Source organism: Buteo buteo, chromosome 5 (genome assembly GCF_964188355.1).
Source record: "Buteo buteo chromosome 5, bButBut1.hap1.1, whole genome shotgun sequence".
Lineage (NCBI taxonomy): Eukaryota > Metazoa > Chordata > Aves > Accipitriformes > Accipitridae > Buteo > Buteo buteo.
The window spans coordinates 7,949,384-7,963,244 of NC_134175.1; the positions used below are offsets into that span (position 1 = coordinate 7,949,384).

The 13,861-nt window shown below is 46.1% G+C and overlaps 1 protein-coding gene across 5 annotated transcripts in view; it reads right to left on the reverse strand.

The window, feature by feature from the left end:
- PAX7 (paired box 7) overlaps positions 1 to 13,861 on the reverse strand; it is a 106,566-nt gene that overhangs the window by 9,911 nt on the left and 82,794 nt on the right. The gene's annotated exons all lie outside the window — the stretch shown is intronic.

Consider the following 13,861-nt stretch of genomic DNA (forward strand, 5'->3'; position numbering starts at 1 on the left):
GCAGGCATGCCTTGCTGTATTTGTGCTGGCGAAGGGCGGGGGGAGAGGGGAAAGCCAGTCACCTCGGGGGGCCAGGCCAGCACTCAGATGCTGAGCGGCTGAAAATCTCCGAATTTAGCATAACCTTATTGACATCAATTAAAGTGGCAAATTGGAAATATTTGGAGCCTGGCAAGTGGTAAAATGAGCCCTTTATCCCCCACCAGCGGCCTGGTGAGCTATTGTGCAGAGGATACATTCTCTGGAAGGACACAAGAGGGGTTGTATAGAACAGCGTCTCCCCTTCCTGCTCACCCCTACACCTTCCCCATCCCCTCCTCCCTCATCTTCCTGCCGGAGTGGGGGCTTAGGCTGAATGACTGGCTACGCGCTGGCCTTTGCTTTCTAAAGCTTCTCCTCCCCCCGGAAGGACTCAGGAGTCCTGCAAAGATGCTTTCCCTTGATGTAATGCCACCTCCCGACTCAGCCGGCCTGAGATCCTTCCCAGGCATTTGTCTGGGAGGGGAATTCAGGAGCAGGGGTGGCTGGACCCCCATGGAGGGGGAGGCGGTGGGGAGGTACTGGGGAGGGGGTTTGTTATAAAGCCTGGAAAATCAATCTAACCCCAACCACTGGGTTTGTCTGCAGTGCGGTACAGACACAGGAACGAACTTTGAACAAGCTAAGTAAAAGCAGCGCAGTGACAGCAGCATACAGCTCAGACAGGGTTCATTTACCCTCTCTTCCTTCAGGGTTTTCAGCCTGCACTGAGCTTAGAGTTTGCTACTGGTCCTCAAAAGTTAAAACTGGCTTAGCTGTCTCTACACCGCAGGGCAGACGGTGCTCCAGACAGAGCCTAAATTACCTCCAGCTCTCCAGACCCTCTGGGCACAGCTTCTTAATCACAGTGATTAAGCCTCGAGGTATCTAGATGAAGTTGTTTAGCCATAACACTGTGCAAAATGTGCCTGTGGAACTCCCTGCCCCATGACAGCGCAAAGACTGAAAGACAGGAGGATGAAGAAAGGAAATTGCATTTAAATATGCAAGACAGAGTGGATTAATATGAGAATAGGGCTGTCATGCTTTTCTGTGTGGATGTAACGTAAACCTCTCTGCTTCAAGGCTTATGCAGCGGGAAAATCATGGGAGTGCAGCCTGAAGGTAGGTTTTCTAGCTGCAAAGCTATTTGTAACCTTCCACTAAAGCCAGGTCACAAACTTTGATCTGGCTCAGCTACGAATCCCCTTGAATGCCCCTCGATCCTGCCGGATGCAGACAGACCTCATAGCTTCAGAATCACCTTGGCTGTAGGTGTTACACCCTGCACCTCTTTGCCCTGACAGATATCCAGGACACTCGCATATACAGCAGCCACGAGACATTATTGGATTTCATTCGCAAGCAGAATCAGATGTTCAAAACAATAAACATCCTTCTTGCATGCACAAAAACACAGACATACAAATTATGAGTTATTTTTGGAAAGCTCCAGCTCAGGCAGCGTAAAGCCGGGCTGTTTCACCTCTCCCTTCCTGAGCTGTCCAGGTCTGGCAGTGCTGCCTGACTGCGGATGTGCTGCCCGCATCGCCAAGCGCTGCAGGTGCAGAAAAGAAACTGTGCGCTATAAAATGAAGGGCAACTGGAACCACTCATGGACCAGAGGGTTTTCTAGTGCTCTCCCTCTTGGCCATCTCCCCAAAAGAATCAGCTGCTTTACATTACTCAGAGAAAATAAAAGGCTCTTAAAGCAAGCAGAAGTCATATTAACACTTCCGCTAAGGCCTTTTTAAAAAGAAAGGGGGATGTAAAGCAACATTGGTAAATGAAACCCAGATTCACACTCTTCAAATTCAGAGGAGCTGAGACCGGAGAATACACTTGCATAAATCCTACTAAAGACAGTAATTGGCTTTAATCAGTCAGAATCAGGACCGATTTCTAATCCCAGCTCTGCTACTGACTCACAAAGGCTTGTGCAAGTCACTTAAGCTAGGACTCAACTCAACTAACCTTAGCCATGTGAAGTTAAGTTTCTAGTCTCTGCTAATCCTCTAGAATCCCTCTACAGAGAGACTGACACTTCTGAAGGACAATTCATCCCATCCTAAGACCCCTTTCTGAAAAAGACAGGCTGAATTTCCCTCTGGAAATCTGTGGTGAAACATAAGGATGCCAATATTTCATCATGATGATGCCAGGGTGGTAAACAGATATGTAACTGTGCAGACGCTGGAGAGGGGAGATGCTGGAAGGTGGCTATGACGTGCACATCCCTGCTGGAGGCTCCCATAGAGGTAGGGTGGCTGAGGGCTGCAGACAAACCCTGATAGAGGCTGTGGGGCTCAACCAAGCCAGGAGCCCCAAAGAGGTCCATTCCCTCTTCAGCAATGCTGACCGTGGGAAGCGTCTGCCTTTTCCAGGCATGCTGAGAGCAATATGGGGCTAAGCTCCCTTGATACTCTGTTCGCACAGGTTTGTCCTTCCCCACCCCAGGACACGAAGGTGTTAGAAATAACAAGAGTGAACCGGAGACTTCTACTCCCTCTTTGCTACACAGCCACCCAGCATGGATAACCCTACACAAGCCCTCCAGCCTCAGCAGGCCCGCATTATCTGACTTCTTGTTTCAGCTGGATAAACTCATTTTCCAGGCAACTTTTGAACTTAGGAAAGTCTGGGGGATCTGGAGAAATCCCCTCCTCAAGAATGCAAAGTCCTTTTACCTTTTCTTTTTGACCTTGCTTTCTTATAATTTATTACTTCTTGGTGCATTATCATCACTAACTAAAAATCAATACCCACTTCACATCTGTAAGGTTTTATCTGGAGGGAAATCTGCTACCTGTCCATCACAGTGATTGACAGCCTTCCCTTTCCCCTCCCTCTCATCAGTTGTCTCTCTCCCTTTCCCCATCTTCTTTCCCTTTGCTGCTGTCCCAAATCAGTCACAGGCATGGCGTGGGCTTGCACTTCGGGGTAAGTCAATAACAGCCATGGTGCTAGGATCCTTTGGCCTTGTTTCTACCCTTTCCGGAGGTCATTTGTCATGGGGGAGAGGGGGTAGGGGTCTTGATGTGTTGGGGAGACCAAGGTTAATGCACAAAGACCCTCCTGGATGAAAGAGCCAGCCCCCCCCGCCTTGCCTCCTGCTGCTGCCTCCCTCCCCACCCTCATCTCTGCAGCTCCCCCCTGCTCCCCCCCCCCCCCCCCCCGGGATGTTTCATCACTCTCTCCCATACTTTAAAAGAAGGGGAGTTAAAAAAATGTAATTAATTCCCTCCATTTCTGAGCTGGCCCTCAGGGCCTCTGGCCATGGAAACTGTAGCAGGGGAAATGTGCACCCTTTATGATAAACGAATGCGGCTTTGGAAAGGGAAGTGCAATTAGGGCCTTCAATCTGTGCAATCAGGCCTTCAGATTTTAGGTTTGGGGGTTGGGGGGGACAGTTGGGTGTGTTGGGGGGGCAGGAGGGGCTCAAGGGGCAGACAAGTGATAGGGAGAGATACCGCTTCGATAGAGAAGGGTGTGAGCGCATCAAGGAAGGGAGAGGGAGGGTAGCAGATAAGTTCCATGACAAAACCTTGCCCCAGCAGACCTGGCTGCTGCACCTCGCTGGTCTCCGCAGTCAAGAGCTCTACAGGAAATACCAGGGCAGCCCAGGCCATGCCGGACACACTATACATCCTGAATCCCTACACCTCCTGCCCTGCATTATCAGTTTGCTTTAGGCTTGCTAAGATAGCCAGCCGATACAGACATCAGGCCCTGGACCCAGCAGGCTTTATATCTACACTCAGTGATGCTACACTGCCCCATGACCAGGAAGGCACAGAGGTGTTGTAAGGAGATCAAACCCAAGCAAACAAAACGATGGGGAGGCAGGAGCCTGCGGACAGCATTTTCCAGAGTGACCCCTGATTCTGTGGTGTCTCCATTTCTGGACACTCAATTTGACACAGCGCGAAGCGTCCAAAATCGGAGGCTGCCTTAGAAAAATGCTGCATTTAGAAACTGCTGAGCCTGGCTAAGTTCTGAATAAAGGGAAGACGTAATGATCTGCAACTAGCTGAAGGGTGTTAACTCCAGAGAAGCTGCTGGGTGGTCCCAAAGGAATGCAAACTGTATACCAGGCAGAAAACAAAAAGGGAAAACCAGAGGAAGGGTCTCCTGGCAGTGGGTAGTATTTCTGAGGCTCTGTTACTGCTTTCCTAGGAACCGGTAGAAATCCCTTCTCTTTGGGAAAGGCTGGATATGTGATCAGTTGGAATATTTTATACTACATCAGGCAAAAAGCACTAGGAAATTCTCTGTTGTGATGAGTGTTTGTAGGCTGAAATCTCTCTTTGTTTCAGCTTCTGTGGTGTTAACATTAACACCGCTTCCTAGGGAATGGAAAGTCTGACAGTGGCCTGATGGCCATGCTGGGAAACATGCTGGATCTTACGGTTTTACTAAAGACATGGACCAAGTTAATGATTGTCTCTGAGTTCCTCCATGAGGGCTTAGTCTCTCTGCCATTTGTGGTTGATTCAGCTTCTGCTCCGGGTAGGTCACGCTCTGTCCTCCAAGACTGTTCTTAGCTACTTGGTGGGGACCCAGCTTAATCTTTTCCATCTTTATTTTGCAGCCTGTTCAGCTAATCTTTTCCTTCTCTCTTGCAGAAGGCAACCCTTCCTCATATTAATGCTTTTTGATCTCTGTGGATTCATTTTCACTTGGTGGCAAGAGGAAGAGTTGATTATTCTATACATACATTAAATGGAAACAAAATGACGAGGTGACTGTAGGACTACTGAAAGCCAAAGAAAGAGTTGGGAGGAGATAAATACAGTTTCTCCAAAGATCTTCACTTGAAAGGAGGATAAATATATGCAAATATGCCCCTAGGTAGGACTAAAATGACTTATGTAGCAATCACTAACACTGCACTCAAAACCAAGCAATTAATTTTGAATATTTTCTAAATCACTAGACCCAGCTGAGTGGTATCCCAATATGCCAAACTAATCCAGTAAGTTCACCCACTACATTTGATTTTGCAGTCAGGCCAAGGATCCAGACAGTGCTTCATGCTTCTTGCACCTAGAAAATGTCTGATCCAAGTAACTGCAGTCCCTTCCATCTAATGTCACTTCCAACTAAATTTTGGAGCCCAGGGAACAAACTTCACATTAGCTTTCCTTAAGGGTAACTTCACTGACACTGACTTCAAGCACAGTCCTGATTCACACCAGCACAAATGAGCAGGTGACTTAACCTTCTACTTCTATTTTGTTGTGGGTTAAAGTTTAAGAACCCTGATGCTCTACTGCCTCATCTAGCCCAGTATTTATAATCCATCAATCAGCATGTTACTAGTGCTAAAGAGAACAGTGTTATGAATATGAGCTAAAACAATCTCACAAGTCCTTCCTGCTATGGAAGGACTCCAGGGCTGACATGGCTGCTGCTCTATAGCAGTAATGTCTCATTTTCCTAACCTTCCCCACTCCATTGGAAAATATGTGGAGGCCAGTGAAATGCCTTTCACAAGGCCACGCGAAGTGTGTCAGAAGCAAAGCCAGGAACAGAACGCAATGTGCCTGAATCCTTTCTGGTGTGTATGGGACAGATCATACCAAATCCCCTCAAAGTGGTCAGAAATGGTTACTGTGGGCCTGTGCTTGAACAGTGGTACAGTTTGGCAGTGAACAATAAACCCAGAAATATCATCAATGCCTTTCAGTGACTTAAAACATCTGAAGGATGTTTCAGCGCCAGAGGGGAGCGGTCTAGGACACAGTGGGTGAAATGGATATGAGCATTTGTGTCCTAAAATGACCCTGTTCACTTAATGGATGAAAAACTGCCACACACTCATGATGGAGAGGGCTTGGGGAGATGCTGGGGATGAGATGGATCTGGGGATGCAATGGTGAGCTGCAGCAAAGCAGACCAATGCAGGCTGTACAGGGGGAGGATTAGAAAAAAAGGCGATGGGAAGTTATTACCTGATTGTTCAAGGCTATGGTGAGGTTCCACCTGGAGCACTGCATCTTGTTTTGGGCACCCTGCTTCTGTAGAGATGTACAAATTATGGAGAAGGTCTAAAGAAAAGTTTCTAAGCTATACAAAAGAATGGGAAGGTCTTAGCTATAAGGGTAAGAGAAATTGCTTAAGTCTGGATGGTCTGGGAAAGAGGAATGGGCTCTTCTTGCAGTAGAAATACCATAAGGAAATCAGAAGCACCACAGGGTTATGCATCCAATAAGGGCTATGAGAAATCCTGTGGCAGAAGTGTAATTTGGAGGGGAAGGGCGGAGGCAACACTGTGAATGGGAATTACATTAAAAACTGCTTGATCTAGAAACATGAGCCACTATCCCTAGCATTAGGGCACCAAACTCTACTATCACTTAGATAAAAGCAGATGGCAAAGTTTTTAGTAGTCTGGATAACCAGAGAGGAAATAAAAAGACATGCCATGCTAGTGCGGGCTGTTTAAGATAAAGGGGGGTCCCAGTTCTATGGGCATCAATTTCACTAACAAGCAAAATCAAGAGACATGGGTTCACCCCTTCCAGAAACGGGAGAGACTCAAGCCAAACAGCTAACTAGCACCTTGCCATCTTGAAACTCTCAAAGGGGTCTGATTTTCATGCACTGCTGAGTATCTCCCCTCTGAAAATGGGCAGTTTGTGCTTTACTAACCATCAATATCATTATTCATCTTGTGTTACTTAAGCATGAAGTGTTTTTCCTGATTAAATTGGAATTGCTAAGACATTTCATACGGAATAACCAAAAGAAGGCCAATGCTTCCCAAATGTGCTGGTCGGCAAACCAAGCCACCCCATCCTCCTTATTTCTAGGCAGTAGACTGCATTAACAGAAGTCACCACAAGCAAACTCTACCCTGATGCTGTTTTCCCCGTGAATATGTTTCTCTGTGAAGGCCAAATGAATACACTGGAAAGGAAAGCCTCCATGGGAAAAATCTCTTTGTTGAGATACGGAGCATCTGTGGGCAACTTTACACAGGGTATTAACTGCAGGAATATGAATCTTGCTTGTGGCATTTTGGAACTCACAAAGTCACCTGGGATGAGAAAGCAGAAAGGCACGACCATGGAAAACTGGAATTCCTAAAGATTTCCAAACCAGCAGAAGGACTCACGTTAGGTTTGGCTTTGGAAATGAGCCAGGCTTGTGTCTTTTCTTCTGCACCTATTTGTCCATTCTTGGGTAAGCTTAGATCTGCTGATGGTGGGTGGGGAACGAAAAGCTTTGGGGGCTTGGTGAGAGATTCAAAATACCAATAAACAAACAAACACACACCAAGGTTTCCTGCTAAATCAGCCCTAAATCTATTGCTGTGCATCCGCCTGATGTGAATAATGTCGGAGTGGGAAGAACACGCAGCACAGCTAAGTCCCAGCAAATTAAAACTGTTTTATAAACTTCTGTTATTCCTCTCTTCAGCAGCCCCATGCTGGCAGAGACTAACAAAGACAAACCAAAATTCACAGAAAGGTCTCGTCTTACCCCTCCTCCCTTTCCATTTCTCTCCCTCTTTTTTTTTTTTTTTTTTTCCCCATTTCTCAGCTAAGCTGATCTGTGCTCGCTCACTATCACAACCCCCCGCGGACACTGGTAATGGAGTGCGGGTGCTGACTTACTGCTTCGAAACAAGATTTCCTGAGATCCTTTGAGTCCACTCCATGCCCCCCCTCGCCTGCTTTTCTCTCTGTGTCTCTCTCTTTTTGGAGAGTGGAGGGGAGCCTCTATAAATGTGAAAGGAGCTGCACTACAAAGAATCCCCCGAGTGGCATATCCCAGCCCCAGGCGAAGCTGCTTGGTGCACTGATAGTCCTGCGTATCTGCTCTAGGACTCCTCTTTCTCTTCCCCTCCCTCTTTCTCTGATCAATCAAGGGCTGTAATCAGTTAAGGTCCAGCTTAACTGCAGTGTAAGATACACCAGTTAAGCAAAGCCAATGCCTCCAGGGTTCCCATCGTAAATACGGAGAGGTCATGGGGAGATGAAATAACCCTGATAAGTTCAGCAAGTGCAGGGCTAGCTAGGCTCACACCAAACACTTAATAACTCGAGCTGGCAAAAGAATGGAAGAAAGGGAAAATCAGAAGCGCTTCCTATTGCCAGCTCCTCTGCTGCTTCTTTGCTTGCTCTTAGTTCCCTGCTTTCCCGAGGGAGCTTGGTGCATTTTTTAAGGTGAGGATTTCTCTTTTCAGCTCACCCTAATGAATGAACAACCCAGACCCTGATCCTGTGTGCAAGCGCCTCAGCTCAGTTTGGATCTTCTGAGGCTATCACAGGGATGAATTTTTAAAGTCAGGACCTCTTTTTCCCTCACCTGTAGGAAAATCACAGCTCCTGAATCCAAGGAAATGCCTTTTGCAGCCCTACCTAGTGCCATGTGCTCTTCTTTTGGACTTCTCTCTGCTGCTAGGGAGCACTGTGGTATTTTCAAAGACAGGGAGCTGCTTGCTTTTGCCAAACATGAACCCCCAAACCCTCATAGGATCTGAACTCCGGGATAGTGGAGCTGCAGCCACCAAGGTGTGGAGTCCACTGGTGTGGAGGCATTAGCGCAAAAAAAATAGGAGAAAAGAGAAGAAAGTGGAGATCCTTGCTGCTTTAACAGAGGATTACCCGTACAGCTAAGATGTTCTAGCTCAACCACCTCTTCCCCTGTTTTGCTCCACAGTAAGGCTTTTCCTTTCTCTCCAGAAATGTCTGTTCTCAGAGAAGGTCCAGGGAAAAATGACCCCTTTGTATTCATTATTTGTAATCAACTTTACACCAAGTTCATGCTGTGCTGAATCCAGACACCTTATAGTTTCATAATGCACTTCTTGAAGAGGGGGCTGGGGACACTTGGACCGTTGAGAGGACTTTCCTGTGCAGGACAAGCTACTGTCTGCTTCCATTTCTGAAACCCCAGAGCTCATTTCTGCCCCTCAGATGTGAGAAATCTGGCAGGACTTGGTCACCATCAAATCTGCCCCCAAATTCTGTCTGGTCTTAATCCCAAACTCATAACTCTAGCTGAACACAACATGAGGTTTGGATCCAAATACCACTGCGTCGGCTCCTGTCTAATTGGACATTGGCCCACTAGGCATTACAGATAGGGGAAAAAAACCATGTAGGATTTATTAAAAACGATGCAGACACACAAAGAGCAGAACAAAATCTTTAACCAGAAGTGATAAGAAAGCCCTAAAGGATTTGAGTTTAGATAAGTATCCCTCTTTGAGTCCTCCAGCTCTTTAAAAGCTATTTGGACTGGAGTTTTCCTGTGGTGTTATAGGTGCTTACTTAAGCAGGGGATGAGATTAATTCTTCCCTGGGTACTTCGGCACTCGTGCACCTGGGGTCTGCTGAGGAGCAGCACAAACCTTGATAAGTTTGCAGTGATTACTTGAGTAGCCATCACAAACAGGTGAAGTCTTTGGACAATGAAGTGTAGAAGTAGAAGCTCCTGGGCTAACACATCATTAGCTGTGCTTCCTTCTTATTTGTCTAGCACATGTTGATTTTGGCTACCTCTCTGAAGGTACTCCAAAATGAAATATTTTTTAGAATTATAATATGAAGCCACCAACAAGCGATCTCGAGCATCAGAGTAGTGAAATGCCTATTTCTAAAACCTTGCTTTTCTTATGAATATAATTTACTGCCTTGAACTAAGTAATTTTTAAGAAGAAAAAGATACACTGATGAAAGGTAGCTGTCTGCTGGCAAAGCTATGTCTGTGCCAAAGGGAAGGCTCTTACCTCATTAAAATTAAACCTCTTCCAAACGAAAACAGCAATACATTTACTAAGTGGGTATGTAAACCAGCACATACCTTGCTCTCCTGTACAAATGCAAGCAAAGAACTTCATACCTTAACCCCACAACTCTTGGCTGAGGTACAAGCTCTCTTTTATGAAAATATCTTGATCAAAATCCTCCAAAAAATGTCAAATCCTCTAACTTTCTGAGCAGAGTTGTCCCCTTGCCTGTCCTCCTCACTGCAAGGCCAAGGGCAAGAGTGAAGGTATCACACCCTTGTATTACTTGAGCAGAGTTTTTAAGGCATCTCCTGCATGCAGAAGTTTAAAAGCATACAAGCCACTGCTGATCCAGAGATAAATGGTGGAAAAGGGATTAGAGATACTTAGTGGAGGAGAGGGAAGACTCAGGAAGGGCTGATTATTTTAAAGATATGACTATTTAAAGATAATGATTGCATAAATTTAATTAATGCATTTTCATGCTGCAAATGGCCGTTTTGTAATTAATGTATCTGGCCTCGCTAAGCATGGGAGATCACATCTCCCAGCCCCCCCCTCCCTTCTCAATTCCCCCCTCCGCCTCTCGTTTAATGAAAGACAGAAAGCAGATGACAGAAACAATTTGTCAGCCAGTACGGGTGTCAGATGCCTAATTGGTTGCGCTGAGTTAGTGGAAAGTAAAGGGGGAGAGGGTCGAGGCTGGGGGGGCTCTTTCCTCTTTATCTGAGGCTTCGGGGTGGGTGTCTGTGTTGGTGAGGGGGAGCGAGGAGGCGAAAGTGTTTCTTGTTAATTGATGGAGATTAGGACACAGATTGGCTGTGGCAGGGACTGGGCAGTGACAAGAAGGGGACAGGAGAGGCTGGTTAACACCCGTGCAAACAAGCTGCCATATCTCACAATACGTTAAGTCCCGGCAGCGTTGACAACATCAATGGTTATCTCCCGCGCTCCTCGCTCCCACTGCACCCTGGTACCCCTGGTCATGACTACTGGGGGAAGAGCTTAGCGCACAGATCAGCAGCCCTGGGCACTGCTCTCCTCCATTTGGTTTGCACCCTCCGGCTTAGAGAGGAATCGGCACCTTGGCAGAAAGTTTGGGACCCTGGGGAAGGGTGCTGAGCATGGGAGGATGGAGGGCTGAGGCCATGGGCAAAGCAGAAAGCCCAAGAACAAGACCACCACCTGGGTCTTACTTGTCCTAAGCCTTGCCCTGGGTTCAGACCAGTGCGTCAGTGTTAGCACCCAAGAGATCCTCAGAAAATCTGCATGTCCTGTCTCCTCCTGTCCCTGCCCCATTATGAGACTGTCTTAAAAACTGCAAGATTAAGCAAAACTGGAGTTAATGTATGTACCAGCTGGTGCCTGTGCTCTGTGGGTGCATTTGGGTCACCGGTAATAAAGCCCCCATCTGATTAATTCTCCCCTGGTCATTATGTGGAGAGGAAAACCTCCTGTCCACACAAAAAGGCCCAGGAGTCTGGAGCTTTCTGTATCAGGAAGCCAATCCCCTGAAATCCAGCAAGAGCTGAGCATCCTGACCCTTCAGACACCCCCCAGGAAAGCAGCAGGACAGAGCACATGCTATCCAAAGTGAAACCTACATAAAAAGCAGAAATGCATCTTATTTCTGCAACATTCTTCTTTCTACGAAGATTTCTGTGACCTGCTTTAATGTATTTATCATCAGCACTAGGCAGAGCAGGGCTGCCACCTCTCACCTTACTAGTGGAAAAATGAGCCCAATAAAGGCTAAAACTTGAGACGGTGCAGAATTTTATGGGAGAGCAGGAATTTGAACATCCCAAAGCCAAGGTTGATGTCCACACTCCAGACGGCCTTATAATAAGTTAAGCACAGAAATGAGGGGAACTTCAAAACACTATTGCCATATGATGCTGTTTAGTATATCTATAGGCCTTTCGCTGAAGTTATAAGAAAGTTTTACAAAGGTGGGAACAGTTTTGTCGGCTCTGTTTCGCAGCCACACACAAAAATGGTGATGGGTAGAGAGGGATGGGGAGAAAGAGTTAAGAATAGAAAATGTCGAGTTTCCATGCTGGGCTCTGATCACATTTAAACATGCAGCCTGCAGTAATGAAAATATTACTAAGCTTCTGTGTTATATTACAGGTCCCTCTATAAAAGGTTTACGAAGGGTCGACAGGTGATTAATAAATGTTATGAAAAAGATAAACAACTTTTTCTTTTAGATGAAAGCAAGCCTTTCAAATAGCATAAATGAAAATGGAAAGGAAATGGGTGAGCGATGCAAGTGCAAATACAAACTTTTGATTGAAAGATCAAAATGAAGTAAACCACTGCAATTTGTAACCAAAAGATATCAAAAATAAAATATCCAGTTGCAATATTTTTGTCCCTTTGTTTATAAAGAGAGAAAAAGAAACTCTCCAGAAAGTGTTGAATTAAATGAAACCATTTTGCTCTTTCCAAAATGTCCTGGCAACCCATCCCCTCATCCATAGTGAACTCAGTTATCCTTTCTGCTGCAGGGTGAGCATGTTACAGATACACGGCAGGGCTTGGCGGTTTATAATGAAGCCATTCCTATTGCTATTTATTTGTGTTGCAATGACACAGAAGTGCTGTAGTCAAGGAGCATGTCCCACTGCACGAGACTGCACAAAAAACAGAAACAAAATCCAAAAGCCCCCAAACGTCAGATATTTCAGATCTGGGGACTGGCCATCTCCCCTTGGGCCTGGCTCTCTTTCTACTCCCATCCCAAGAAAGGAAACCCAGAAGAAAAATAAAGATGAAGAAGGCACCAGATTCCTGAATCTCTTCCCCTGCAAAGTGAAGAGAGTAGAAGCCAAGACTGGTCCAACTCTAAGAATGAAAAAAAGGGTCTAAGGTGCTGCAGATAAAATGGACGAATGGGAATTATTAATTAATCTGTTCCAAAAATTCACCACGCATAGGCACTTAAGAAGTACTCAGCATTTACTCCTTCCATGAACACAACCCACGTACACCCTGGCATAGTCCTTCAGACTCTGGTACACACCTAGATTTTTCCTTCTGGTTTATAAAACACAAGTGTGAATCATTGAGTGGTGGAGCTCTGCTGGGGAGGAATATGGTCTATTGTGTATTAAACAAATGCTAAATGATTACAAGCACCATATTGGCTGAGAAAAAAAGCAGGCTGCGGTGAGTTGTGCCTGTCACGTCACTGCTCCTGCTTGGCAAGTAAGTTCTAATGCACAATTGGTATTTATTAGATGACATACAACAACTGTCTCATTAAATCAGGGCTTGAGCGTAGGCCGGAAGTCTTAATTTAAAGTGTCACCAGCTATTGAAATCAGATGGTTTAGGCAGGAGTGGAGTGAAAGCAAGGGGAAAAAAATGGAGCTTAAAGAAGTGGAAACAGTCACTGGTCCTAACCCACCTTTTGAAATGGGTTGTGATTTTTATGCTGGTCTGGGCACTGGGTCGAAAAATATTTGTTCTGCATTTGCTTTCTCTACATGCACTTTCAAACTCTCCCCCTAATAAACGGTTGGGCACCTTTCTGTGTTTTAAATGCAGTGTCGAAAGCAAAGGTTAATGCTGGAGATTGCATTCCAATTGAAAACGCGGCAACCGGTAAATTTGGTTTGTTTAGAGTGGAAATGCTTGAACTGCTGTAGATGGGTGGCGGGTGCGAGAGCATGGGGAGAGGGAGGTGGGAGACGCTCCCTGCGCCCCAGCTCCTCTCCGGACAAAATTAAATTTCAAAGTTTAATGAGTTGCGAAGGGCGCTGGATTAAAAAGCCTGGTCCCTGCACTGCCAAAACTGAAGCAGTGTGATGAAGAGAGAGAGAGAGAGAGAAAAAAAAAATCCCACCAAACCCAAAACGTCAGGGAACAGAGCAAGTGAAAAATGTCAGGGCAAATTGCTCTTGACAGTGTTAATATCTGCACCTCATAGCAATAATTACATGTAAATAAATAGTGAAATAGCTCTCAGCTGGAGTCTGGACTCTGAGTGCAGATGCCACTAACAGCCAGCTGGGGACCTTTCGCTCTTCGACTGCCGTTTTCCCCCCTTTCTTCCCTCCCTCCCCCCCGTTTCATCTATGCCAGAGCTGAGAG